Genomic DNA, 27,711 nt, shown 5'->3' with positions numbered 1-27,711 from the left:
CCTTCCAAGTGCAAGGTGGATTTGCTATCAATTATCCCGCAGGTGATGCCTTGCTGCCCTCACTTATGATTAAGCCTCTGTGTTTGTAACAGCTGATAATTTCAACTGTCAACATTCCTTTCATGTGGAGACATGGAATTCGTGGTGTGCAGTTCCAGTTTTCCAACACTCACTAAGGTTAAAAACAGACTGGCCCCTCCAATGTTAGAATGAACCACGGGCATGCACTGGGCTTCCCACCATTCCTTCTAGGTGTGTAACAAAGTAACAGAGGTCGGCCAAGCTGGCCAATTCAAAACCATGTCCTTCTTGCCTGCTGCTTGTATCAATTTATGCTCTAAGGCTAGACACTTCGCTACTTTGAAATTCCCAGGGTCTAGGCCACTCACTTATTCACAGTTACATTAACTACTTCACTTTTAATAACCTCTCCTTGTTAAAGGCTGCCTGTTATCTTTATCTTCCGCTCCCCAGCCCCAGCTGAGCATTCAGTCACCGGCATTAGCACACCCACTGTCCCCGCAATCAGACTGCTAGGTGAAGAGGCTTCACCCGTGTTTATCTTCCCCGTATCATTTTAAGCCTTTTGCACTTGTTCAGTTAACTTCCTCCTCCATGTAGCTGATAATATTTGCTGCATGTGTTGCTGGCGGGTACTCTACATGCCGCAGTTTCAGAGAGCTGCCTACAATGAGGCCTCAATTTCTCTTCCTGAGAAGTTAATTTACATCAAAGTGCACAATTAGTTTAAATTATTGTCCACACTGCCTCCTGCTGCAGTTTATCTCCAACATGATCTCCCGTGAATTTTATCGGTCTCTGTGTTGTTCAATTACCTGGCCTTATTATATCCTTGTTGAGTTCACCTAAGCCCTTAAACAGATTTTAGCAAACTGGATTTGGAGTAAAATCATAACATACTGCTTCTTGGGCAGTGATTCCATTTTCCAGAGCATGAATAAACATGAACCGTTTCCTCTGGATCCTGGGGATTCAGCATTAAATTATTTTTAACTCCATGGAATTGGCCCACTTTGCTCTGGCTTTAATGCTATGGCATAAATGACCTCCTCACCCATCTGGTTAGGAAGTCTCCAAGGGCCACATGAAATGCCATGGAGAACGTTACAAACAAGCCCTCTGCCATATCTCTGTCCCCCTATAATTTTAAATACAATCCTAATCTTTCAAACTGCATGGCCTGAGACTCAACAGCTAGTATTAAATAAGTTAAGGACTGGACAGTATGTGGGAAAAATTTAGCACCCAATTTCTTAGTTGGATGGCCAATGGGCTCTCAGCCCTAGACACAACTGTGTTATCCACCCATTCTGTTCACGAGGACATGGGAAAAAATTAATCCAGGAAGAACCCATCCTCACCAATGGAGAAAAAAAACAACATCAATCCTTCCAGCTATGGTCCGTCGATATGCCCTCCGCATACAGAGGCCAGCTTCCTGTCCAATGGCAATGTGGAATCTTGTGAAAAATTTTCTACTTGAACATGCTGTTCTGAAACATGGAAGTCCTTGGAAGCTTAGGATGTGTGTCTGACAGGAAAGGACTGGAGCCAAAGACAAGTCCCTTTACTTTAATTTCCCATGCCACATTCCCTTTGATGTCAAGGAAAGGTTTGAGCAAGTCTCAAGAGGTGAACATTCCCTAATGATTTCCACCAACTTTGGAACCTGGCTGGCATGCGAAGCATGCTTCTGGGCCCCCAGTCACTTTTCCAGGTTAACTACAATGGCCATTTTTACAAATTTCTTGGGGGGAAAAAAAACCCAATTTCAAACACAAAGCCTTTCAGTCATAAAAGCAGGTACCTGCATTAGAATATTTTAAGCTGATTGCAAAGGTAATAATACCGCCTAATTGCTGCCAGATGCGGAAGTGCACCTTGAGTGAGCGCTCCTTATGCAAAGTGAGTCCTTCAAGCAGCCCCTGGCCCAGCAAGGCCGAGTCAGCAGTCAGCGAGAACAATTCCTTGCATCTGACTGCTTTTTGCTCAGCTTTAGCAAAGTGGATGGCCTAAGCAAAAACCAATGAGCCAGGAGCAGGTAAAACCTTGAGTGCCACTCTTTGGCTAGAGCTAAGAGAAACCCCTACCGGAGGCCAAGATCCTGAACATGTGGGAAGCACGCTAGAACCAGAGCCCACCTGGGGGATGGTCGGGGAGCCCTGGGGAGGGGCACAGCTGCAGTCAATTGGAGGCTGAGATGTCCAGGCACAAAGAGCACCCTGTCACACCGTACCTGCCAAGTATGACTGGCCTGCACACAGGGCAAGTCCAAGTAGGTAGGGGCTGTCTCCATCCATCCCCTCCATATGTGTGGGAATGCTCAGGGAGGCAGAATCTCCACTCAATTGGAAAAAGCCACAGACAGAAGAATGCCACTTCTAGACCTGCATCTCCTGACCATGTGCTCATATCAGAAGTCCCCATATCCGGATGCTCAGGGCACATTAAGACAGCCGTCTGGGGGTACTGAACCAACACTCCATCAATATCAGGGCTGGTCACTTCTCCAGGTCCCAAGACTGGAGGTGGGGGCAAGGAGGAGAGCTACCTCCCCAACTCATTTCTTATTTTCTATCTAAATCGATAGAGCTACATTCTCTGTATGTTGTCCTAAAACAGACCCAGGACCTCCTGTGCTGGGGACAGCAATGCCAGTTTTCTTGAGCTACAACTCCCACGCTGGCAAGTACTATCCTTATCCCCGCACCACCCCAATTCTGCACTGCACCCAAGTGTGCTCCTGCTGCACGGGCCCCTTCCGGATACTCTCACAATGCAGGACTTGAAGGCCCCTGACCTCTCATCTTCCTCTGGCCCAAAAACGTGGTGACCTGCTGGCATTCAGCCTGTGGGGGAAGGCACACCAGGTAAGTCCCACAAACATGCCAGGAGAGGTGTATGCAACGGAGACGGCCTCTTCACTGGTTCTTTTATCATCTAGTGATGAGGCTTTTAAAAATGACTTGCAAGGACCACAGCAAGGGTTAATTTTTAAAACATAAACTTCAGTAGAAAGACTCCTATCTAAATACAGTCGTTTGTTAAATTCAGTAACTCAGTGCATTATACAGGCTAAAGAATGAAAGATGGCAGTGTCACTACGCATGTATATTTCATGGAGCCCACTGCGTAAAATAATGTCAGGCCTCTACCGGACAGGACTGAGAATAGTCTTCCTCCAAAGTCTAACGCCAGAGGAGGAAAGGCTGATTCCATTTTACCCCACTTCATACATGAAAATTACCCAACTCTTCAGGGGCTGTGAAAATCTGTAAGAACCTAGAAACTGAAGCAGTCTCAAACTTGAGCCCATTGACTTATGTCCAAAATCATGAAATATTTCAAGGCAGGATAAAGCCTTTGTAAGAAAGCATGAAAAGTCCGCATAAAAAATTATAGTAAGAAAGTGACACATCATGACCCATGTAGGATGAGAAAGGAGGAGGTGTGGTCCTGGTGGTAGAGACAGAATCAGAGCCTAGGAAAGATTATAGCCTCAATTATTTAATCCTCTGCAGCTGATCAAGACAGAAAATGACAAATTTCTCCATTGATTTCACTAGTTAAATATCCTACTAACCCAGAAAAAGGAAAAATCCTTTTAAAGTACTCTCAGCCAGTGACTAGTGCTGAGAAATTTAACTCTGGGTTTTTTTACCACTTTAGAGATACCGTTTTGATAAACAGTCATGGGAAAGGAAGTCCGTTCAAAATACATATATAGAACACTATTGCATATTATTACACAATTAGTATACAATTATCCTGTTCTGTAATTCATCTTCCAATAAAGTCTTTAAGCCTCCCTAACATGAAATGATGGAGATAGATATAGATATATATTTCTGATATAATTTGAGTGATTACGTCTGTTCATCATGGACGAGCATAACCAATTGGAAAAACCTCTGGTTTCATCCCATTTGAATGGGCACCTGAATTTTTCTCACATTGTCCCAGAGCCCCAAAATGGCAGATGCAATTTAGCTCAAATATTCCCCAGGGATTTGCTTTTCCAGCGGTGCTAATTACAGCCCCACAGAACGTCAAAACAGACTCTGAGGAGGTGATGGGGAGGCAGAACAAAATGGAGACCGATTTTGAAACCTAACTGCCTTACTTTCACCTCCCAACATGATGATATCATTCATTAGCTACCTTACAGCTCCAGATATTATAGATCAAAGACCCTTAAGTCTCACGGAACAGATCACTTCTGCTTCATACATATTTCAGGGAAGCTGAATGTGAAGCTGCAGTTCCATCTGGAGATTACCTGAGACTCCCAGCCTGGAAAATAAATGGGAGCCTCACTTGTCTCAAGCAGGAGTGGGCCACAGGGACACCAACAGAAGGAAGGAAGGTGAGGCAAAGGCAGACGGCCCCCACTGAGTCATCTGTGGCCTTCAACAGGTAAATGCCAAGAGGAAAAGCATAGCCCTTCGTGGTCAGGTAAAGTCCAGTTTGCAGATCCTGGGTAGAGGGCATCCCCCTTTACAGAACCCAAAACCTTTACAAAGCGATCCATTCAGGGACTGTGAGCAAACCACTCTCAGAAGGATTCAGTGCAAAGTAGTTGGGTTAATTTTCACACTACTTGACTGGGGAGAATAGGAAGAAGGGCTGGTTGGCAGGTGGAAAGAGCGTCTCTAAAATGTAACAGAAGTCACAGGAAAAGTGAGATTTCCAGATGACGTTATTTAAGTGCATCGGCTGTGTAATTCGACATTTGACTGGAATTTTAATTGGTGTGCCATGGAAATGTGTACTAATCCAGCCACTGGGAGGTACCAAACATTCTGTTTACTTACCGGGAAAGGAGCTGGCTTCCTGCTCAAGAACCTTATCGCTGAGCTGTTTCTGGTTCTGTCTTTGGGCCAGCATTGCGCTCCCGGTCTCCTCTCCACCAGGCTCATGCTGCCCATCCCAGGCGAAAACCCCCACCCAGTGGGAATCCAGTCCTTCTGAAGGAAGCGGCTCACACAAGTGGCCCAGCTTGGGCAGGGACTCGAGGTCCCACCAGGCCTCCCTCCACAGACCCCACTCTTGAGAACTGTGTACACAATGGACTGGGAGCTGTGTGCATGAATCCAATTCTGTGTTAATACATCACTCCCACACACCGGAGCCTCGGCTACTTCTGAGCAGGGAAGGAAGATCTTACTCACCTGCATATTCCCCAAGGCATCACTCAGAAGCACCCAATAAATCCTACCCAAATTGTATAAAATAGAAGTAAGGTGTTTCAGCTTTAACATCTTTGTATTCCTGCAAAATTCCCCCAACGGTTACCAGTAAGCGTGTAAATACAGGTGGGTCTATGTGTATAGAGACACTCTAAATCACTTTCTTCCTGAATAGAGTGAGTCTTTGATAAATTGGTCTGACATTTGGTGTAAAGTTCTGCAGGCCCTAGACAAAATGATTTAGAAAATAACCATGTCAGTTGCTCTGCTCTTTCAATAAATAACACACCAGTAAAACACAGATAATAACTGACAATCATACTTGTACTATAACTAATGAGAAAAGATAAAGCAGCAAATGGACTGTTTATATGCGTTTGATGAATTGCATCTCCTGGATAAACCAATGAGAAATAAATGTGTGCTGTGCCGGTTCACTGAAGTAAAACAAATATTTACCACTGAGATTTAGGATTAAGAATGAAATTTACATTTTATTTGGCAACTATGGGGAAGCTATGTCTACATACAGTTGAAAAGTCAAAAACCTACCTCAACTTCCTGAGTACGAAAGCATTATAAATGAGAAAAAAAAAATAAAAGAATCACATCAAACAATCAGAAGTAATGTAAACATTTTCGAAAATTGCATCAAATTTTCATATCATTATAACATTAGAAAGGTCATTGGCAGGTATTTTCCGTCAAGTCACAGACCATCATACCCTTGAAAAAGTTCCATTGTTCATTAAGTTTGTGGGAAAAAAAACATGAGGTTATCGAACAGAATAACACAAGTGGGGAGGGATCTGAGTGTGCACTAGTGACTCATGTCCTTATGGTAGAACAGCTAGCAAAATCATGATTAGATCTCAACACCCCATCATGATGACTATCTATGAGAATTTTAAGTGAATAATTTCCTGTGACATCGGTGCAAAGGATGAAACTCAGTAAAATTTCAGAGAGGACATCAGAGACCATGAATAACAGACCTTCTACATTTCTGCAAAGAAACTGTTTTGCCTTGTAGCTCCAAAATAGCTCGAAGGGGTCTAAGACCTGAGAAAGACTTGAATGTGGGTCTTAGAAATAAGTAAAATGAGTAAGATCGTCATGGCGTCTCCTGCCAATTAAAGGATTACCACCACCACAGAGTTCTTCAAGACTTTGCATGTCTCCCTATCCATCCATCCAAGCTGAGGTCAGGGGAAGTGACCTGCTGACTTGTTCGTTTCTCAGAGAGATTCCTCCCCAAAAGTATGATCTACACATGGTTATTGTTCTGGGAATAGAAATGGGTGTGTGAGGCCCCAAGTGTACTCTGACCAAGACTAGGGGTGTCTCCCCTCATTCAAAGCCATTCATCTCCCTGACGTTATTAGCCTTATTACCAAAATGCCTCTGCTAACCAGGAGCCTCGATCCCTTGATCCGAATAGCCAGGAGGAGAGAAACGGCAGGAACTATGGAGGCAAAGGCCTGGGAGACAGGATAGGCAGGATACTTCAGGCCCCAAAGCAGATAGAGGTTTACATTCTGCCTCCAGCACTCACTGGCCTCGTACCAGCCCCTCAGCTTCCCTTATCTTCCTCTTATCTTGCTACAGAACCAGACACCGCACCCACCTCAAAGGACAGGTCATGGACGGGTGTTAACGTGACCAAGTACCTGCGATATTGTCAGACACAGACAATTACTGAATAAATAAAAGAGGTACACTTTGGTGTCCACTACCAGCGGTTTGGAGTACTGAGACGTCCCAGGAACATGGAGAAAAATGGGTTTTTGTGGAAATACAGTCAACCCTTCAACAACTCTGGGGGTGAGGGGAGCCAAACCCCGATGCAGTTGAAAATCCAACTCCTCAAAATATAACTGCTAATAGCCTACTACTGATCAGAAGCCTTACTGAATTCATGAACAGTCAGTTAACACATATTCTGTATGTTACCATGTATGAGAAACAATGTTCTTACAATGAAGTAAGCTCGACAAAAAAATGGGAAGATAATCTTGAGAAGATATATTTATAGGACTGTACTTTATCAAAAAAAAAAAAATCCATGCACAAGTGGACTCACACAGTTCAAGCCCACGTTGTTCAAGAATTAACTGTAATACGCTTAAAGTTTCCATAATGTGACTTCTTGTGCATTTGAATCTTACCAATGAGTGCGGGGAGATGAAGCATACCCGGGAACAATAATTATGAAATATTTTAAATGCATGTGATTTTATTAAATGCATGTCATATGAACAGTGGCTGAGAAAAAGACAAATTTAGTGAAATGTGAAAACTTGACTTCCAGGCACATCTCTGTTTAAAGGTCAGGCTTAGATTCTCTAAGATCCAGTGACCCTGTCTTTAAAAAAAAGAAAAAAAAAGATACACCAGAAAGCTGTTTTGTGTATCCAGTGAGTTTTGAACCATTGTTAAGTATTACATATAACATGTAAACTAAAGTTCCAATCATGAATAACTATATCCTGAGAAAGGAATTGGGCATGCTGTGAACAGGCAAAATTTTGGTGTCCTAACTACACGGAGAAAACCGATGCAGACATCCAGAAAGTGTCTGTCTCGTTGACACACCAACCAAGGCCCCTATAACCTTGTATGTAGCATGTGAGCCTTTACTGCAAACAATATCCCAGTTACAACTGTATGAGGCCCAGCTTGTTCGAGTGGCACAGATTCCAAGTTTAAAAGATTCGGCCCTTTTTCTGCAAAGGCCATTCCTGCCACACCCCAGGCGGGCGATCTCCATCAATATCCAGACACTACCTTTTAGAGTGTAAGATACAGCTCTTAACTACCATGGGCTCCTTCCTCCCCACCCATCCTGCACTGGCGGTGCTCTCAGAGGGACCTGGGCAAAGCAGCGGCTGTCATCCTCGGCTGATTGCTGGGGTCACCGGAGGGCCTTCCAAATATGGATACCTCAGCCAGGACAAGCTCCTTCCTTCACTGGTCTGGGCTGTGGCCTCCACAGTGTTCTGGGTTTTTTGTTTGTTTTAAGTTCCCCAGATGATCCTAATATTTAGCCCTCATTGGCTAAAGGAAGTCACAGATCAACTCAATTGCAGGAAATGAAGGGTGACCCAGGAATGACCAGGCCCATCAAGGGTAGAAAACCAGGTGCACCCCACCAAAAGCTTCCAGAGCTTTCCAGAGCTGTCTCTTCCATTCTCAGGCTAACCCCTCACGGCTTCCCCAGTTCCACACACAGCCCTTCTGTCTGTCAGTTGCCCAAGCAAGAACCCAGGCTTCAGGATAGGCTCCTCCCCTCTCCCTTCCTTTAGCAGTGATTTCAAGGGCAGGGGGACAAAGGGGGGAAGGGCACGGAAATGGAAACCTGGGACTAGTGGGGTGATGCTGAAAGGTCTTAGAAGGGTTGACCAAGCTGTACAGGAGACCTGCAGGTGGAGCTCTGTCCAGCACCCTCACCCCACATCTACTCATGCCTGAGTCACCCCAAGGAACCACTAGCCTTCGTGACTCAGCTCACCGCAGCTGTGCCGGAAGTCAGGCCTCACAGCAAATTAAAGTTCACATGAGATGGCGGAAATCAAACCCAAGAAATCAAGGTCTTAATAATAATCATGCACTAAAAATAGTAGCTATCATGTGTGAATGGCCATAATGTCCCAGGCACTGTGCTAAGCCCTTTGTTTTACTCTGACGAACCCTTACAACAGCCCACTGAGACAGGCACCATCAGGACCGCTGAGATGTAGCTGGGGAGATGGAAGCTCAGAAAGGGCAAATGACTACACAAGATCATGCAGCAAGTAAGAAGCAGAAGAGGACTGGAACACTTTTGCCTGCCTTTGAAAATCATGCTCTAACCATCACTTGATGCCACCTCAGTGGCCCCATATGAAGGGGCCTGTGCAGGTTGGAGACCCTGGAGAGAGGAAATGGGGCTGGGAAGATGCCACCAAGAGAAACCAACAAATGGGAGAGGAGCACGTAGACCACTGGCCTCCTAAAAGGTTTCTCTATTGCTGCCATGACCCATGTGTATCTGAAGCCTCAGCTCTCCCATCTGTGAAATGGGGGAGTGTAAAGACCTGCCTCACAGGGTCTTTGTGAGATCAGAGTTCAAGTCCGTCTGTCATGCACCTGGATCCAAGAAAGCAGGGAAGACGCCCTCAGTCCCTGATCCACCCCCACCCAAGATGGCAGCCAGGGTTTCGGAACCATGGCCATCAGCCCTGACAAAGCAGCCTCAGAAGTCCTGTCTTTGTGTGCTCTGGATGGAGCACTCACACCTGCCTGCCGCCAGCACTCCCTGGGGCCCAGTTCAAAGAGAAGTATCCATCACAACATCAAGGCACAGCATGGCGGAAGCGGTGGCTTTGGCACCAGCCATCTCTCTGGGAAGCTATGGGTACAGACTTTGCATGAAATTTTCATTAGCTGCACAGTTAGGCCTGCTACAGTTCCTCCCAGCCCTGCCATTCAGCCTCTTCTCTTCGAGGGAACATCTGGGAGGTGTAGCAATAAAGACTCCCTTCACGGTGTCCCCAAGTGTCCCAGCAGCCGCCCTGCCCACCCTCCTCTGTGTCCCAAGGCTCTGGCCCTTGGACCACTTACACAGCAGATACCCACCCCCAGCAAAAAAAAAAAAAAAAAAAAAGGCCCCAGAAATATACTGGTCAATGTTTTTTGTCCACTTCAAGCCAATGGTGTCGGCATCAGGATGCTGCGAGTGCTCGTGTGATAGTCACAACTTCTGAAGTGACATCCCCCCATGGTAAGTGGTAATCAGAGCAGTCAAGCCTGCCAAAACTGGATCCATGCTCCTGAGCAACAGTTTACCTCGACGATCACCAACAAGGCTTCCCATGGAGAAGGGGGAGTGGGAGGCCTCGCTGAGGTTACAGCCATTGCTAAAACCAGAACAACCCTCTGAAAGCGAGGACCCCCACAGCACCCACGCTGCCAACAGCTGCTGGGCTCAATGAACACCGTTATAGAGAAGGCACCTTTCTTCTCATTCAACCAGCACTTCCACAGCTCTGTGGTGGGTGGAACGAGGGCTCTCCCCACCACCACCCTGCCCCGCACTATCAAAAAGATGCCAGGTAGAGCGGGAGACTCAGAGGACCACACCAAGCACCGCAGCCAGGCTCCCCTCTTGGGAAGCTGCTCACTGGACCTCTGCGTCCCAGAGGTGATGTACTGATGGCAGGGGACAGGATGGAGGACCCAGAAGCCACAAGACAGCTGTCCTCATACCAAGGGCAACATGCACTGAGTCCCCTAACAGGGGTCCAGCCCCCTCTTTTGTGGGACCCACGTGGAGTCCTATTCCCTGAACATGGGTCGGTCCTGTCCCTCTCCAGGGAAACTGCTACCATCTGGCCATGCTCCAGCTTAGCGCCTGGAGCGCCCACAGAGACAAACTGAAGCGGAAGCTGCAAAAGAAGTTGGGGCCAGAGGCTGGAGGGCCTCAAGGCCTGAGGAGAGAGGCCGACTTCAAGGCACTGAGGAACCACTAGAGGGCGCACTTAGAGGGGAACCCCATCAAACTAGTGTTTGATGAGGCAAGTTGGCCTCACTGGGGGGTGCAGGTGGGGGAACAAATGAGAGGGAGTCCACGTGAAACCAAGGACACCAGTGAAGAAGTCTATTCCGCATGTTCACTGTCATCATTCACGCAACGTTTACTACCTACCTGCCCTTGTGCTAGAGAACAAGGAGGAGCAACAGCCAGCCCTTGCCCGCAGGACGCCCACAGCCCGACCAGGGGAGAGAGATGCAGCCACGCAAGCAGAAGAAGCCAAGTATTACCTGGTAGTGTGGTGATTTCGGTAAGAATTATTATAATCGTGAAAGCTACAGGAATACAGAAGAGGAAGCCACTCATTATTCCCGGAAACCTGAACAGACTCTCCTGAGGCAGTGGGTCTCAAGCTGGGTCTGGACAGGTGAGTGGGGTTCCAGGCAAAGAACACACCCCGGGATGGAAGGGGCACTGCAGGCAAGTGAACCAGCAGGTGTGGCGCCAAGGAGCACGAGTCTCCGTGGCAACAGCCATCGGCTCAGGCAAAAGGCAGTAACCGTGAACCCACGTGAAGCCACAGAGACAAGACACCAGAGACATAAGCCAGCTTTGCTCAGGATCTCCCCAGACAGCCATCACCACACTGTTCCACTCGTCCCTTCGTCTGGGACTAGGAAGCTCTGCAGCTACTTTGGCTGGCCACCGGCCCCACTGCAGCCTGTCTACTCTAGCTGGAAGGCTGAGCAATGACACCAGGTCTAGGGGAGCCATGCTGGTCTGAGGGCATGCCACCCCAGGGCCGAAAGCCAGCTCACACCCAGGCTCTCTCAATCTCATCAACCGAGAGCCACCAGCCACCTGCCAAGGACATGGCAGTCATCACAGACCCCAACAGAAACCAGCTGGTCTGCATGCTTGCCCTTCTCTCCATCCTACAGAGACTCACTGCCAGCTTCACGTCTTTTACCTTTGGAGGTGAGCTTCCCGAGAACACAGGCCATGCCGTGTGACTGTGCTCTGGGAACTGGATGCCCCCTCCCAACTATCAGTCAGTGATATGAGTTAAGGCTCTCCCTCAACTTTCAAAAGCTTTCACTCTAGTTTGCAGGGGACAGGGATAGGGAGAGAGGTGAACCATCAGTTCTTCTACCTATTCTTTAAAGTCAGAACCCTCCAGATCAAAATTATCAAGTGGAATCAGTTAGGAACGCCCGGGTGGCTCAGTCAGTTAAGTATCTGCTTTTGGCTCAGGTCATGATCCCAGGGGCCTGGGATCGCGAGTCCCGTGTTGGGCTCCTGGCTCAGTGGGGAGCCTGCTTCTCCCTCTCCCTCTGCCCCTCCCCCCACCACTCAGGCTCTCTCTCTTTCTCTTTCTCTCTCTCTCAAATAAATTGATTAAAAACATCTTTTTAAAAAGTGAGCTCACTTACATGGTAACAAACCACACATTCAACACACTTTATTTCTGGTGGAGGAACACTTAGCTGGCAGAAACCATCTTAGCACCTTAATTTTTACGCTCTTTTCTACATTTATTATTTGGGGGAATAACAAGAATGCTGATAATAATGCAAGTCTCCTCCAGCCACGAAATTTAGTGGTTCTACATATGCCCAATAATCAGTTCTGCCTGGAAGCTCGATATGAATGAAGTGGCAGCAATTTCCACAGAGTAGCAAGGACTACAGTGTACTAGAGGAATCCAAGAGGGAGCAAAGGAGTAAGCTACTTTTGCCGCTTTTGCTGTGATTTTTATTCTTGCTTCCAAATGGAAGGACCGAATACGAACACAAACAGTAATTATGTCCTGGGTCTTTAAAAATCTTTCTATGAAATAACTAACAAGCATTCAAGAAAGAGTCCAGTTGGATTTTTCTTTTCTACATGATGCCCAGAGGTACTGAGATGGCATCTCTAGGGAAAAAATTTCCAAGATCCAGTTCTCTGTCTCAGTAACCTTCTTGTGAGAGGGGGCGAAATGCCCGGACGAAATCACATACTATGACTTGAGGAGAATACAGAAAACCAAGAAGCAGTCAAGAAGGCCAAAGAAGCAAGGGTAGTTACTTCATCCACACTATAACTATGCCATCTTGGGGCCCAGAGCCCTCCTCCTCAGAGGCCTGGGCAAGAAGAAGGGGCAGCCATGGCACCGACACGCCAGTGACAGGACAATGGCTACATCGGAGCGATGCTGGATCCTGTTCATTAAATTTGCCTTCTCATCCAGTCGGCTGCATGGCCGCATTTTCTAGTATCCCAACATCCTCAACTAGTGTCCACAACTCAGAGTAAGCAGGAAAAAAAGAAAAAGAAAAAACAAAAACACAGAAAAGGACTATAGAAAAATCAGAATGGTTATCAGTGGTTCGGGGAATTCGAAGCTGTTTCTACTTTATTATTTTTCCATTGAAAAAATATGACAGGAAGGACTTCATGTGTTTGTGTGTTGTCTACTCACTGGTCTGTTCACACATTCATTCATTCCGAGTTCTACGGGATGGGGAAAACGAGGCCAGCATCGCTGTAACATTACAGATGGGGAAACTCTAGGGCACGGAGGTACAATCATCTGGACATGAATTCACACAGCACTGAAATCTGCAACATGGAGACCAAGAGTTTAGGCTGAAAAATGGACCCATGTTCCAGACAGAGGAAGGACCAATGAAGAGCTTCCTGGGCTGCCATGACCAAGGACAATGACTTAGGGCACTGCCAGGCAGCTGAATGGAGCCACAAACTCTTATAATGAGCCTGTTTGTAGGCTGGCACATAGGGTCACCATCCCCTTGTTCCTTTGTCCTGGAATTGGGGCTGCCCTATTAGGGAATGAAAGACCTAGGATTAACAGGGGGTGACCCTCAGCTCACTCACCAGTGCATGGCCCATAGCCCTGGTGCAGAAACACGCTGAAGGGCCCAGGGCTCACAGCAGAAATCACACATTTACCCACGAGGTGGTGACAGCTCCAGCAACTCACCCAAATTGCAGCTCGATTTAATAAGGCATCCGAGGTTCAGACCCCTCATCTGACTGACCAGCAGGACACACAAACCCCAGCTAGAATCGGAGACCCCTTGTCAGGGCCGCCTGCTGGAATTATTTGGGAACAATACCGCATGTGGGTTATTTTGGGGTTGCCCATCAAAGCCTCATGGCTCCTTTCCCACATCTCTCTTTTCACGAAATTCAGCTCTTAGCCCAGCTTGGAGCTGAGATCAATGGCTCTGCTTCCCGATCAGAAACATACAAGAGCACAAAAGCCTATGGCACACTCTTCAGTGGTAACTTCTCTTGATGTCTCCGCTGCCACTGCCTAAGCGATTCTGGGCAAGCAATTCAACCTCTGCAAACTGGGTTCCTCGCCTGTACAACGAGGGCCAGGGTGCTTCCTCCACCAGGATGACTGCAAGGGTTACCTGAGACGTCTATGCAAAATGCCTGGCACGCGGCACACACCCGAACCTGGTAACTCTATTTTTTAATTGACCTCTGTGTGTCCTGCGCTCTGAGCCAGTGACAAGAGTTTTAAAATCAGACTGCCAGCGCCCTCTGGATCCATCTATTTCTGATCCTGCCATCCCGACTCTGAGGAGATGTTTTAAGAAATGAAATCTGGGTATGGTGGCATTGGAAAAGCAGCAGCCGTCGCTCTGCACAGAAGTGTAAATAAAATGCCACTTAAGTAATCACATTACTCACAGCTTAATGCATGTGATCCAGAGCTGCAAGCCAGCCCGCGCGTGTGATGGATTTCTCATTATCTGTCGGCCGCCACTGCAGTCCGTCCAACCGTCCGCAGGCGTCCTCCTGATGGGACCCGCACTCCCGCTATCAGTAGGACCAGACTTGGCAGGGAGGAGGCAATGCCTTCCTAATGAGGTGATAATACACACAGACCTGTATGCTTGGGGGAGAGCCGTCAGGGTCTAATTCAGCTGCTAAAGGTGCCATCCTCAGCTCACAGGGGCTCCCAACATAGTCTGGGCCACAGGAAATCTCTAGCTCAATCCTCCCGGCCGGCCAGCGTCAGGTAGGGACGGAGCCTCCTCAGGGGCCATGACGTAGCCCACTTTCCATGTAGCAGTGTCAAGGGCCAGACCAAGCACTGAAGGAGGGATCCAGGCAATGCTGTGCTAAATCTCCCTCCTTTATGAGGAAGGTCTCTGAAATTCCAGAGTTTTCCATGTGACTAGACCTGCCCTGAAAACTGCCAGAAAGTGACTGGGAAATGTTAGGTCCTTATACCATTCGTGCTCTGGATCCATGCAGAGCCTCCAGAAAAGCTATTTCAGAATCCACTGAAACATGAAAGCTAGGTTCACCACTGCACCAGCCACCTCTCCTCGGGGACGGAGTTCCCTAAACATGGGTGGCTTGGATCGAGGCAAGGCTTCTCCTCAGAGCCTCTGCCCTTCCCACTTCCACCTCCTACCAGGGCTTCTGTGCCCTGGTGGTCTTCTTCCCTGTGCTCATTCATCAAAACTTACTCCTGGCCCCGCCTTCACAGCCAGGTCAAGAGGATCGTGACAGCTCGCAGGCCATTCAGAGTCAATGAAGGATCCAAGCCTAAGGTGGCAAAACCCTGGCGAAGCAGCTGAGAAAACAAAGGAGAAGGATATTCGGGCAGAGGGCCTTGGCTGCCCCCTGAATTTATGGTGTATCTGGTTAGCCTGGTCCAGGGAAGGGTGAGGAGGATGGGGAATAAGCCGGCAGAGGGGAAGAGAATGAAAGAGTCTGCGAAGAGTCATGAAGGGAAAAGAAACAGTGACCGGAAGAGTGACCACAAGCAATGTGAGAATATTTTCCGCTACAGATCCACGGGGTGGGCTAGAACAAGGACCCAGGGCCTAGCGAGGTGCTGGTGTCCTGCCATTTTCTAAGGGGTGGGGGTGGGGGGGCAGTTTCAAAAAAACAACATCTCATGCCTGTATTCTCACAAGGACTTCGCAAGGATGGAGAGGTCAGCTACCTTTCACAGTTAAGGCTCAAAGGTTAACTAACTTGTTTAAGGTCACACAGCAGGGTTCCAAATCCAGCTCTGTCCAACTGCAGAGCCTGCACTCTTTCCACACGCCATGATCAGCCAGTGCCCGGGATAGCAGGGTGTCTCCCCGAGTCCTAGCCCATCCGATCCCCAAGGGTAGACTCTGCTGACCCCAGCTCAAACCTCAGCAACTAGCGGGGACTCTGGTTCAATGAGAGCTGAGATGGGAAAAATGATGGCTTCTTCTGGTTCTTTTGCAAGCAAAGACCTACCCTTAGCCAAGCCCAGGGAAGCTGAGCCTCTAGGGCTAGGATCTGGGTGAAGCCAGAGGGTGGGTAAAGGGAGAAGAACTGAAATCCGAGGAGACACCTTGGACTGGGGTGGGGGGAGGGGAGGAACATGCTATTACACTGAACCTCTTTGTGGTTGCTGGGTGCAGCTGAAGGACCGAAGAGCAAGCAGGAGTCCGGTCGACGAGACGCACAGCCTGGACCAGGTGCAGGTAGGGCTCGTTCATGTTAGAAGGGAGACCACTTGGCTAAGTGTATCCCCGACCACTGAGCCCCTTTCCCTGCCCCCCTGCTACAGCGTAACCTTGGACCTGACCCCAGGGGGCCCCCAAGCAATCACTGTGTGAGCACACACACACACCTGAACCAACTGGGGGACCACCTTACTAAAAACCAGATGCAGATTTGATAGGGGTCCTTGCTTGCCTTCCTGCTCACCCTTGCATTCTTCCACACAACAATTATGCCCGAATGGTAGAATTGGAGAAAATCTCTAATAAATTATGACCACATCCTCAACCACAGCAACCCAGACCTTTTGGGCTTATTAACACTGTCTCTGTGCTCTTTAGAGAACCCCATTATTCTTAAGTCTTTTGTAACTTAAAGGTACCTGGGAACATAAATCTCCCCCTTCCCCCGCCCCCGGTAACGTGAACGAGTCCCATAACAACAGCGGCAGTTCATTACCATGCCATTCTGGGTTCTGTTTCTCCAAGAAAATAAATAACCAGTTTAAAAACTGTCAGAAAAATGTTTCACTAATCCTCAGCTTAAACGTGATTATTTATTAGGAAGTGGTGAAAGCTACATACACCTGTGGTAACCCTAAGCACATGTGGTCCTCAGTGAGTTTTTATTTAAAGGTGGGGAAAATACCTACAACACAAAACAGCTACACATTTCCATGTTGAACAGATCTTTATTTTAGGCCAGCTCTGGCCTCTGGGGCTGATCTCGGCGATGGAAGCCCACTGCACCAAATGCCCAGGCAGGGGAGAACCTGGGGAGAGACCGTGCAAGAGATGGGGGAGAGGAAAATAGGAGGTGTAGGGCTGCTACCTCGTGCCTGGCAAAGCCCACCCTCCCAGCGAGGGTCCTGCAAACCTGTTCTCTAAAGAGCCAGAAAGCAAATACTGTTTGCCTTTGTGGGCTACACATGTGCTCTGTCACAAAAGGTTAAAAACGAGGTATTTTAAAGAAAGATTTACACAAATTCTACCCGGTTCGACAGACATCTGTGGACTCTCTTGGTGATTACGATCTCAGGGTGTAATAGAGGAAGCCAGGAGCAGCTGGAGAATTTCCCTACCATCTTGAGGTTTATACGGTCTAGGTTCCATCCTTAACAAAAACAGGCTCTCTAACCTGAAAGCAAAATGGAGGAGACTCTTTTTGATGACTTTTCAGGTGCTCCTGTGAGCTCCTCGGCCACGGTTCTCCTGACCGCTCCCCCGCCCATAGATAAAGCAGACCTACAAAGGCCCCAGACAGCTGTCGTGGCATCAACTGTTTCTGCCCAGAGCTCCTTGCAAAAGACAGCCGGGGCCCAGCCCTCAGACCACCCATGAGAGCCGAGCCACATGCTCCACTTCCCGGGCTCAGACTTTTTGGTCCACACTTGTCTCAAGCGGAGATAAATCCGGCCCCACATAGGCCTGCTCCTGACTGAGCACTTGGGAAACACTTCCATGAAGGGATAGCACTGGGGAAGGGTCCTTAAGGACCCACGAGACTTCCTTTCTCCCAGATCCTACGCAACTGGGAAAGGCGCACACACACACACACACACACACACACACACTCATGACTGTCCTCTTAAGACCTCTCTGGGCGAAAAACCTAGTTAAATTGTCAGGAATGAGTTAACTAGGGAAACAAACTGCATTGCCTTTTCCCTTTTTTGTCTCCAACTCCAAGGACAAGATTTCTCAGATGCCCCTAAAAGTTTCTGCAATTGTCTCTAGACAGATACTAGTGAGGAGAGAAAGCAAATTGCTCTCCGCAATTACTAAGCTTTGAAGTCCCTAAACAGCCAATCTTCATGCTGCCATTGTAGTTGTATCTATGGACGGCTGGTTCAGGAGAGGGTAATCATTCCCAGAGCCCTCCGCTACGGCTAAATGTTCGAAAGGCACTGTGGAAAATTACCCAGCAAACAGCTGCTTATGCTTTAGGCAGTTCCTACGTGGGGAGAGAAGCAACGGGTGGGGTTGGGGGTGGGGGTGGGGGTAGGCAGAAGCCATAAAATTGAGAAAATACTATTTTCAAGTTAAAAGTGAAGGGAAGTCCCTTTGCAAGAGGTAATCAATAGTCAGGTGGGAGCACACAAAGGCAAGACCCTCTGGTTACGGAGAGAAGGCAAGCAGCAAGAGTCACCCCCAAATGCCAAGTCAGTGAGCTACAACAGTCCCAGAGAGAGTGAAGGCACCCCTATTATGGTCCCCAGGGCACTAGAGATGCCTCACCCAGCAAAGGGAGCCAGGCCCACCCCAAGCTTCTCTCTGATTTTCTCCCTCCATGCACAAAACTCTACAACACAGAGTTAGCTTCTCAATCAACTGGAGTAAATTGTGCGGCTCAAGGCACAGAGCTACTGACATTTTAAAAGGCCAGGTAATGGCAGCTGTTCTACCCCTCCAGCCATAAGCCAAGAATCTTAGAGACTTGGGAACCCTTGGATACACCCAACACTGACTTTCCACCAAGTCTCGCCAATAAGCTGCCCACAACCTAGAGGGCCCAGCACAATACCCACATTCCTACTCATTGCTTCCCCTAGAAGGGTCCTCTCCCCGCAACCAGGGCCAATTCCCACCATCAGAGTTGTGAGGACTTGACCAGGGCTGGAAACTCAGCTTCCAGCAGTGACTAGAGAGAGGATCTGGAAACAGCCAGAGATTGTCAACACGAGTTTCTTCTAGGTTTCTGAGACCAGGCCATCATTAGACATTGTGCTTGGACAGCAGGCTACATTTAAAAGGGAAATCTCGACTCACAATGATTTTTACATCCACGATTCTAGACCAGGTTGTTGCTAAGTATTGACACCGGGCAAATTTTATCCCAAACTTTAAGGTCCTCCTGATCACACGAGGAGAACAAGACGCGGTGCCTTCCAGAATGAGGAGGAAGAAAAGACCTTGAAAAGGCCCCGAGGAGACAATCAGCTTCAGTGATTTATTTCTTAGAGAGAGAACTGGGGAAGGAGAAGCTGCCCAATTTTTACATCAGGACTGAACTATTCCTAGCAGGAGGCCTGGAATGTGGTTCTGCCGGCTGGATCCAAATTGCCAAGAGCAAGGCTGCCTGTTCACCCCCAGGACAGTGGGGCAGACAACAGAGCTCAGGAGCCCAGCAGAGCCCACTCTGAACCTGCCTCCAGCATGTACTGACTGTGTGCCTTTGGAAAGGTACTGAACCCCGCTATTCCCAGCTATAAAGGGAGGTTATTAATGCGGCCAAGTTCTTAGACTTTACTGAGTCCAAATGAGGGAGTCCGTGTAGAGTGCTTGCGCAAAGGATGGATGAATGGTCAGAAACAGTAGCCACTGTAAGTAGAATTGTTGTTTAATAGATGATCCCCCACTTATATGCATCTTAACCCTGGAGTCCTTTCCTTTTCAAAGACTTCCCCTCGTTACCTCTTTAGGGAAAAACAATTTCAAGGGAATGCTTGATTGGCCTGTCGCTTTTTCTTTTAACACAGCGCATTCTCTGACGTCATGGTCTGAAAACAGGTGCAAAGAGTCAGTGACTTTGAGTCTTTAAAAAAGAAGGAGAAAGCAAAAACCCTACCTAACATGTAAGCCAGAGGCAAAGGTGAGGAAAGATGGTTCTGTTTTAAAATAGAGAAAAAGCAGTTCTTGTGGAGGACAGACCATAAGTCTCCCAGCTGGAGGTGTGTCGGTTGCAGCTAGAACAAAACTGCAGAGATCGATCCACTATTCCCAACAAGAGGAGAAAAGCACATTTTCCTGTAGATGCGGCTTCAAAATACACAAGGGAGCGGCACCTGGGTGGCTCGATCAGTGAAGCATCTGCCTTCGGCTCAGGACATGATCTCAGGGTCTTGGGATCCAGCTCTCTGTCGGGCTCCCTGCTTCTGCTTCTGCCCAACCCCCGACTTGTGCTCCCTCTCAAATAAAATATTTAATTAATAAATAAATTAATTAGTATAATATATAAGGGAAATGGCACACAAAGAAGAAAACTCATAAAGCATCTTCTTCATCAAGAAACACCAGGAGAATGAAGGAAACACGCCAGAGTGGGAGAAGATAGTTGCATCATTTGAAACCAACAAATGGCTTGCATCTAGAACATAAAGACTGTACACAAATCCCCAAGAAATAGAAAGATGACCTTATTGAAAAAATACCCTCAAGAGATTTGCACAGGCACTCACAATACGGGCTACTCCTAGGCCAAAATCTAGCAGACAGGCTAAAACATTTGACTATGACCACACCCAGAAAAAGACATCGGACAACCGGAACGCTCATGCTTGCCAGCAGGAGTGTGGTCCTGACGTGTTGTCAGAAAACCGTCAGATGGGATGAACTGAAGACGGTCACAGGTCCCCCCTCTGACCCAGAGACGACATTCCCAGGAAGATATGCAACAGAAATGAGCACAGATATACAAAAAGGCTGATAAAAGAATGTTCATCAGCAACACTCCCAGTAGCCTCACTGGAACAACTCAAATATCCACCAATAGCCAATGGATACACCGTGGTGTGTTTGCACACAGGAAAGCCAGGCAGCGGCGCCAACATCCGTGTTGCAGCATGGATGGTCCCACAGGCATTGTACCCACTGGGAAAAGACCAGACATGGAAGAATGTGAACTACACGACATCATCTACATCAGGTTCAAAAAAGGCAAAACTGAGGGATGATGGAAACTCAGAAGAGCAGTACCCTCTGGGAAGAAGTGAGGGGGAAGAAGTCAGGAGGGGGTAAGGGTAGGGAGGACAAGTCAGATATACAGGTGCACATCTCTTCCCCTAGGTGCGGGTTCCATTAGTCCCTTGGTGGGAAGTCTATTCCTTTTGGCACTTGGTACACAAATGTGTTAGAGTCTAATAAAAAAGGTATCCTGAGTGACTAAAGGAAAGAAAGAGTCTTTTCCACCGTAGGTATGTGATCTAGGCGGGTCTCTGCATGGTTGGAAATCAAGACATATTAGGAGTCAGAAAAAGAAATTACTGGGAAACATTCATGTGGCAGAATGGGTGTGGGATTTTTTTTTTTTTTTAGTTTTTATTTTTTTAATTTCTTTTCAGTGTTCCAGAATTCATTGTTTATGCACCACACAGCACTCCGTGCAATGCATGCCCTCCATAATACCTACCACCAGGCTCACCCAACCTCCCACCCCTCGCCCCTGCAAAACCCTCAGATTGTTTTTCAGAGTCCACAGTCTCTCATGGTTCATCTCCCCCCCCAGTTTCCCCCAACTCCCTTCTCCTCTCCATCTCCCCATGTCCTCCATGCTATTCCTTATGCTCCACAAATAAGCAGAACCATATGATAATCAACTCTCTCTGCTTGATTTACTTCACTCAGCATAATCTCTTCCAGTCCCATCCGTCCATGTTGATACAAAAGTTGGGTATTCATCCTTTATGATAGAGGCATCATACTCCGTAGTATACATGGACCATATCTTCTTTATCTATTCGTCCGTTGAAGGGCATCTTGGTTCTTTCCACAGTTTGGCGACTATGGCCATTGCTGCTATGAACATTGGGGTAAAGACGGCCCTTCTTTTCACTACATCTCTATCTTTGGGGTAAATACCCAGTAGTGCAATTGCAACGTCACACCGTTTTCCAAAGTGGCTACACCAACTTGCATTCCCACCAACAGTGTAAGAGGGTTCCCCTTTCTCCACATCCTCTCCAACACACGTTGTTTATGGTCTTGTTAATTTTGGCCATTCTAACTGGTGTAAGGTGGTATCTCAATGTGGTTTTGAATTGAATCTCCCTGATGGCTAGTGATGATGAACATTTTTTCATGTGTCTGATAGCCACTTGTATGTCTTCCTTGGAGAAATGTCTGTTCACGTCTTCTGCCCATTTTTTGCCATGATTATCTGTTTTGTGTGTGAATTGCTGGACAGGCACACGCCCAGAGACAGGGGGCCACCATCTTCATCTGGGAAGCCAGAAAAGCACAAGGGAGACCTAGGACCAGCACAACTAATAATCAATGCATTAATTGTTCCCTAAGCACCAGCATTGTTTTAAACACTTAAAATGGATTAACTCATGTAGTTGTCGTTAATTCCTCCCTTTCAAATAAGCACAGAGGAATTAAGTGGCTGACACAAGGTCACACAATTAGCAAGGGATAGAGCATGGATTCATTCTTTTCAGGTGGTCTTGCTCCAGAATTCATATGCTTAGGGCTGTGCTGTGTCAATACCTGAAACCACCTGTTCATCTAAGGAAGAACAGTAAATCCAATCACCCATCTTGGCAGAGGCACTCATGCTAGCAATGGGGAGAGGGAAGACAGGCCAAGAGGAGAAGAGCCATTGTTTACAGAGCACCTACCCCGTGCCAGGCAATGGGGTAAGGACTGTCCCCAAGCCAAATTTGATTTTCACAAGAGCATTATCAAGCAGCTACTACAAGCATCCCCACTGGAGAGAAGTAGTAAGTGAGGCTGGGAAAATGTAAGTTTCCACAGCCAGTGAAGGGCACAGGCAGGACGTGAACTCCCAACTCCCCACTGATCTGAAAGGTCAGTGAAGTCTACAAGCCAGGATAGGCCCTGGTGTCACTGTGTTTCCATGGCAACTCCAGGGAAGCTGCCATCACTGAAGTGGGGTTTCGGAGGGAGAGTTCATACCTCCAGTTGCTTTCTAGAATGGAGCCCTCCTGCTTTGGTTGGGTGAGGGGGCGCTGACATGTAAGAATCCCTGTACAACCAACAGCTGGATTGAGACACAAAGATGTCCCATCTGGAGTGGTGGAGTGGACATCTGTACCAGAGGGTCCCCCTCTTCTTACAGGAGAACCTCTACCTATGATTCTGGCCTGGCTTGGCATACCCACCAGCCACACACAGGGCCCCATGACTCAGAGTTGGCCAAGTTTGCCCTCCTGGCCATACCACAGTGATTCACCCAGGAATCAGTACCTGACCCTACAGATCACTGAGAGTCCTCCCTGAGCTTACATACGGATGCCAGAGAAAGACGGTTCTCTCCACATGCCTCTATTAGGAAGACCTGGCTTGGAACTTCTCCAGAACATATTTCCAGTCACAAGGGAAAAGCATGTCTAAGAATAAAGCTAGTGTGTCAAAGGAGATGCACTGGAGAAACAAAGACAAAGTTAGGTCAAGCCCTGGATACAGCTGGGCCTGAAGTCCAACACTGGACTTCCAAATTATGTGGAATATAACCCTTAAGCTAGGCTGACCTGGGTTTCAGTGCCATGCAACCATAAGAGATCTAACACGGCACAGGTCTCTGAGTAAGATATGATTTAGGGACATTTTTCAAAATAAGTCATGGCAGCTTGAATAGGGAAAATGGAGCAGTCTGAATGACCTCTAAGGAAGGTTCTATAAGGGAACTATCTTAAACTGAACCCCTAAAACCCTTGCTCAGCTTCATGGGAAAGGTTTCATGAGAAAACTCTGGTGTCTCTCCACTCACTGGTGTAGTTGGGGTGGGAAGGGAGTGGATAAAAGAAAGCAAAACAAACCAGGAAGGAAAAAAAAAAAAAAGTAGAGGGGAGACAGATCAAAATGCTGAGGCAGCTACCTGGGTGAGTCACCCATCATCTTTCCGAGCAGACGGCTATCGGAAAGAAGCCCTCCTCCACAGCAGCACCCAACACAGCCAGGCTTGGCTCCTACAAATGACTCTGTACGGGGTAATGAATCAACCCATCTTTAACAAGATTCTCCTGCAATTTTAATTCTATACAAGAGCCAGGCGGTGAGAAAAAACAAAATGGTATTTTACTACCTGCAGATACACACCTTAACTTCTAAATCCCTACCTTCAGATAGGAAGGGGGTCAGCAGTAAGGGGAAATTAAATCCATAAATCCACTGATTTATCTCTGCACACACAGAGAACTGGCACCAAGACCGTGAACTCTCTTCATGGGCTGTATTTCCCCCAGAGTCGTTACTGCAAACACAGTGGAAAATCCTGATTTGGAAGGAGAAATAATTCCATTTTCATCTTGTTTATCTTCTTGGTCTAATAATCCCCTGCGGCCACCGCCCATCTGGCACGTTCCTGTAAGACAACTGTGGCCACTGTTGCTCAATTCAATTCTGTGGTTGGTTGGTGGAACGCGGTTTTCAACGTATACTGTATGGACCATTGGGTATTGGGTTTATTTTTCTTAAATAAATCTAATAAACCAACACCGAGCACCATTTATTTCAGGAATACGCTGAAAGTACAAATAACATGTAGGCAGCTTTTATGAGAGCACATGAAATGCTATCTGCAGGGGAGTTAACAGAGCCCAACAAATTAGTCTAATCTCAAGTGGACCAGGAGGAAGCCAACAGACGCACCAAAGCAAAATGCAATTAGTAACAATATTCTGCAACTCTGTTGCCCGCAGGAGCATCTGAGGCTATGCAACATGCCTTAATTAATTCTGACCGTGCCCTCTGGAGCCCCAGACTGCACACTTTAGCTTGCACCACAGTCATGGAGGAAATGGTTAAGAGACATCTGTCTTGCCCTCAGAAATTCGCAATTGGGTAATCTATTGTGGGTCTTGGAAATCCTACCCCAGCTGCTCCCCAAAGAAAACGGGATCATGGAGGTCCAGAAACAAGAGTTATGAAATGCCACAACAGTATTATCACTCACCGCACACATGTACAAGAGGTCAGGACAAGTAGGGGTTTGCCACATGCTGGAGAATGGCAACATCCACGAGAACTTCCGGTGATGGTGGGAACGTTCTGTGCTCTGCGCTACCCAATCCAGCAGCCATGTGGGTGATGAGCTCTTGAAACAGAACTAGTAGGACTGAGGCATGGAACGCTTCATTTTACTTCATTTCACTTTAACTTAAATGGGCACGGGTGTCTATTGGCTTATTTACGGAATTATGTAGCTCTAGATGGAAGAGCAGCATTTAGGAATAGGAAGTTAACTGGATGAGAACATACATAGTCTTTTCCATCTTTGACAAATTTTCAGCAATTTCTTTGTCTTATCCATATACATAAGCAAAATGGCATGGTCAAAAACTCCAACAGGTACATTTTATAGATACGGAAACTGAGGCCCAGAGAGGCTACAGATGTGGTCACAGGGCCGGATATGACAGAGTCAAAGTGTCCTAAACACAAGTCCTGCGATTCCAACACCATGCTGTTTCCACTATGACATGCTGCCTCCACACACGTGAGCTCAACTCAAAATGCAAAGACGAGGTCATGGAATTGTCACCTTTCTTATCCTCAGCTCCTGACATTTTTCATGGTTTTCCATGTATCAATTAATATTCTTATGTAGGGCTCTCTAAGTAAACACAGTATCACACAGAAAAAGGAGAAGCTCCCAGGGGCCAACCACATACTGCAGAATTTGGTCCTCAGTGCCCATCCCCCAACCTTCCTCTCTGCCCTCTGCTCACTCTGCTCCACTTACAATGGCCTTCTGCTGGAGCAACAGAACAGGCACAATCCTGCCTCAGGACCTTTGCACCAGCTTACTTCTCACCTAAAATGCTCCTTCTTCAAATACCCACATGACATACTCTTTCTTGAGATCTCTGCTCCTTTGCCTTTTTTTTTTTTTAAGATTTTATTTATTTGAGAGACAGAAGGAGAGAACACAGAGGGAGCAGGAGAAGCAGACTCCCTGCTGAGCAGGGAGCCAGATGTGGGGCTCAATCCCAGGACCCTGGGATCATGACCTGAACTGGGGGCAGATGCTTAACTGAGCCACCCAGGCACCCCTCAATTGTCCTTTATACATGAGTTCTGTCACTATTATTTAAGTCCCCTTTCTACCCCAGAAGCCAGTGCTCCTGGCACTGACTCCCCATATTCTTCTCCGTAGTGGTGCCCACTTGGTTATTATTGGTCTTCTCTGCTCTCACTGGGAACTAAGCTGCATGAGGACAGGAATTTTGTCTTGTTCTCTGATGTCTGCCAGCACCTGTCCCCTAAAAGGCACTCAGTTACTACTCTGAATAAGGACATAGATATACAATGACAGTTGACCTGCATGGTTATTTTTTTTACACACTTTTTATATTTTTTATATTTTTTGCGCACACTTTTTTAGGTTTCCCCAATATTCTACAATAAACATCCGTGTCCCTGCAGTCATTAAATCAATAAATGTTCATCACATACTCCTACTACGTTGTCACTGTGTGGCCCTAAAGTCATCACCTCCATCAAGTCTTATACCTGCCCTTACTCTCCAGCCTTTCTGCTCTGAGCTCTACTAGTTGAGGGGAAGAGGTAATGTCCCCAGAGATGGTCAAGTCTGTATTTCATCAAACCTGCTAGATCCAAGAATTTCAACTACAAAGGTGTGCCAATGAGTCCTACTTATGTCCTTTTGCTTAAAAACTTTTAAATGTTTAAAAAGATTTCCGACAAGTCCACCATTGCATGTTGGGCTAAGAATTCAAGGTCCCAGTACCTGCTGAAGTAGCTATGCATTTTCCCCCAAATAAAGGCCAAGTGTAAACACTGTTGACAAAGCCAGTATCATGCAGCTGGGGTATGCTCAACTTCACTGACCAGGCATGCTTAAATAATGCTTTTTTTTACTGGTGGTGGGGGGGGTTCTGTTGGATGTGGTTCTGATTTATACCATCAACTATCAGTGAACTTAAATCATATATAAAATAATAAATGCATATGGTAATCACTTCGTTTTACAAAGGTCTTTCATGAATCATCTTATCGAATCTTGTAAGCAACTCAGTAAGCTAGCTTTTATTATGACTCTTGGTAAGAAGCAGAGGACACTGAAGCACAGAGAGGCAAGAGGACTTCTCAAATGTCACAAGTCATGTCGATAAACAGAGGTGAATCGTAATTCAAATTCAGAGCCTGTGCTTAGTTAAAGGACATAATCTCTATTTATGAAAGTCAGGAGTCAAGCAGTAAGATGTCCAGACAACAGAGAAGTTGTGATGGGCAGGCACAAAACGTGGCATGGGTGGGTGAATATGAACTAAGGGAGCATTGAGGCTGTGAAATTGTGCTCCTGGCTTTGCCCATGAACATTATTGTTTGACAAGTGCTGCCCAGTGAATTGGTAGATGGAAAGGCTTTTCCACTGGCCTGAAACTAATGCAGCCCTCATAAGTAAACAGCACTCATCTGTGACAAGCACAGACAAATCCCAGTTTAGGGCTTTCCTCTGCAAGGTCTTGTGGAGGTATCCTAATGCCCCACTAGTACAATTCATCATCCCAGACAGAGGGTTAGAAGGTGTGCTCAGCACTGGGCAAAACCTTGACACAGGCTCAGGCAGCAGAGCCCAGGAACCAGGGATTTGAGGACGCACACAGAGTGATGAGCACAGACCTCCGTGGCAGGATGCCTGACATGAGGCCACCTGAGGCCTCCAGCACAAGGGTGATTGGCAATAGCTAACCCCAATGAATCTTAATACATTTGCTTAAAGAAGTTCAGCTTGAGTGAGCCTCAAGAAAAGGCAAAAAAAAAAAAAAAA

At 47.1% G+C, this 27,711-nt stretch overlaps 1 protein-coding gene across 1 annotated transcript in view; it reads right to left on the bottom strand.

The window, feature by feature from the left end:
• The window catches only part of LOC111141029 (SPARC/osteonectin, cwcv and kazal like domains proteoglycan 1), a 498,494-nt gene that overhangs the window by 266,280 nt on the left and 204,503 nt on the right, over positions 1-27,711 (bottom strand). The window lies entirely within an intron of this gene.

Source organism: Enhydra lutris, unplaced genomic scaffold (genome assembly GCF_002288905.1).
Source record: "Enhydra lutris kenyoni isolate GAN:26980312 unplaced genomic scaffold, ASM228890v2 scaffoldscaffold5, whole genome shotgun sequence".
Lineage (NCBI taxonomy): Eukaryota > Metazoa > Chordata > Mammalia > Carnivora > Mustelidae > Enhydra > Enhydra lutris.
Note: the sequence above shows the minus strand (reverse complement) of the source record. Positions and strands in the feature narration are given on the sequence as shown.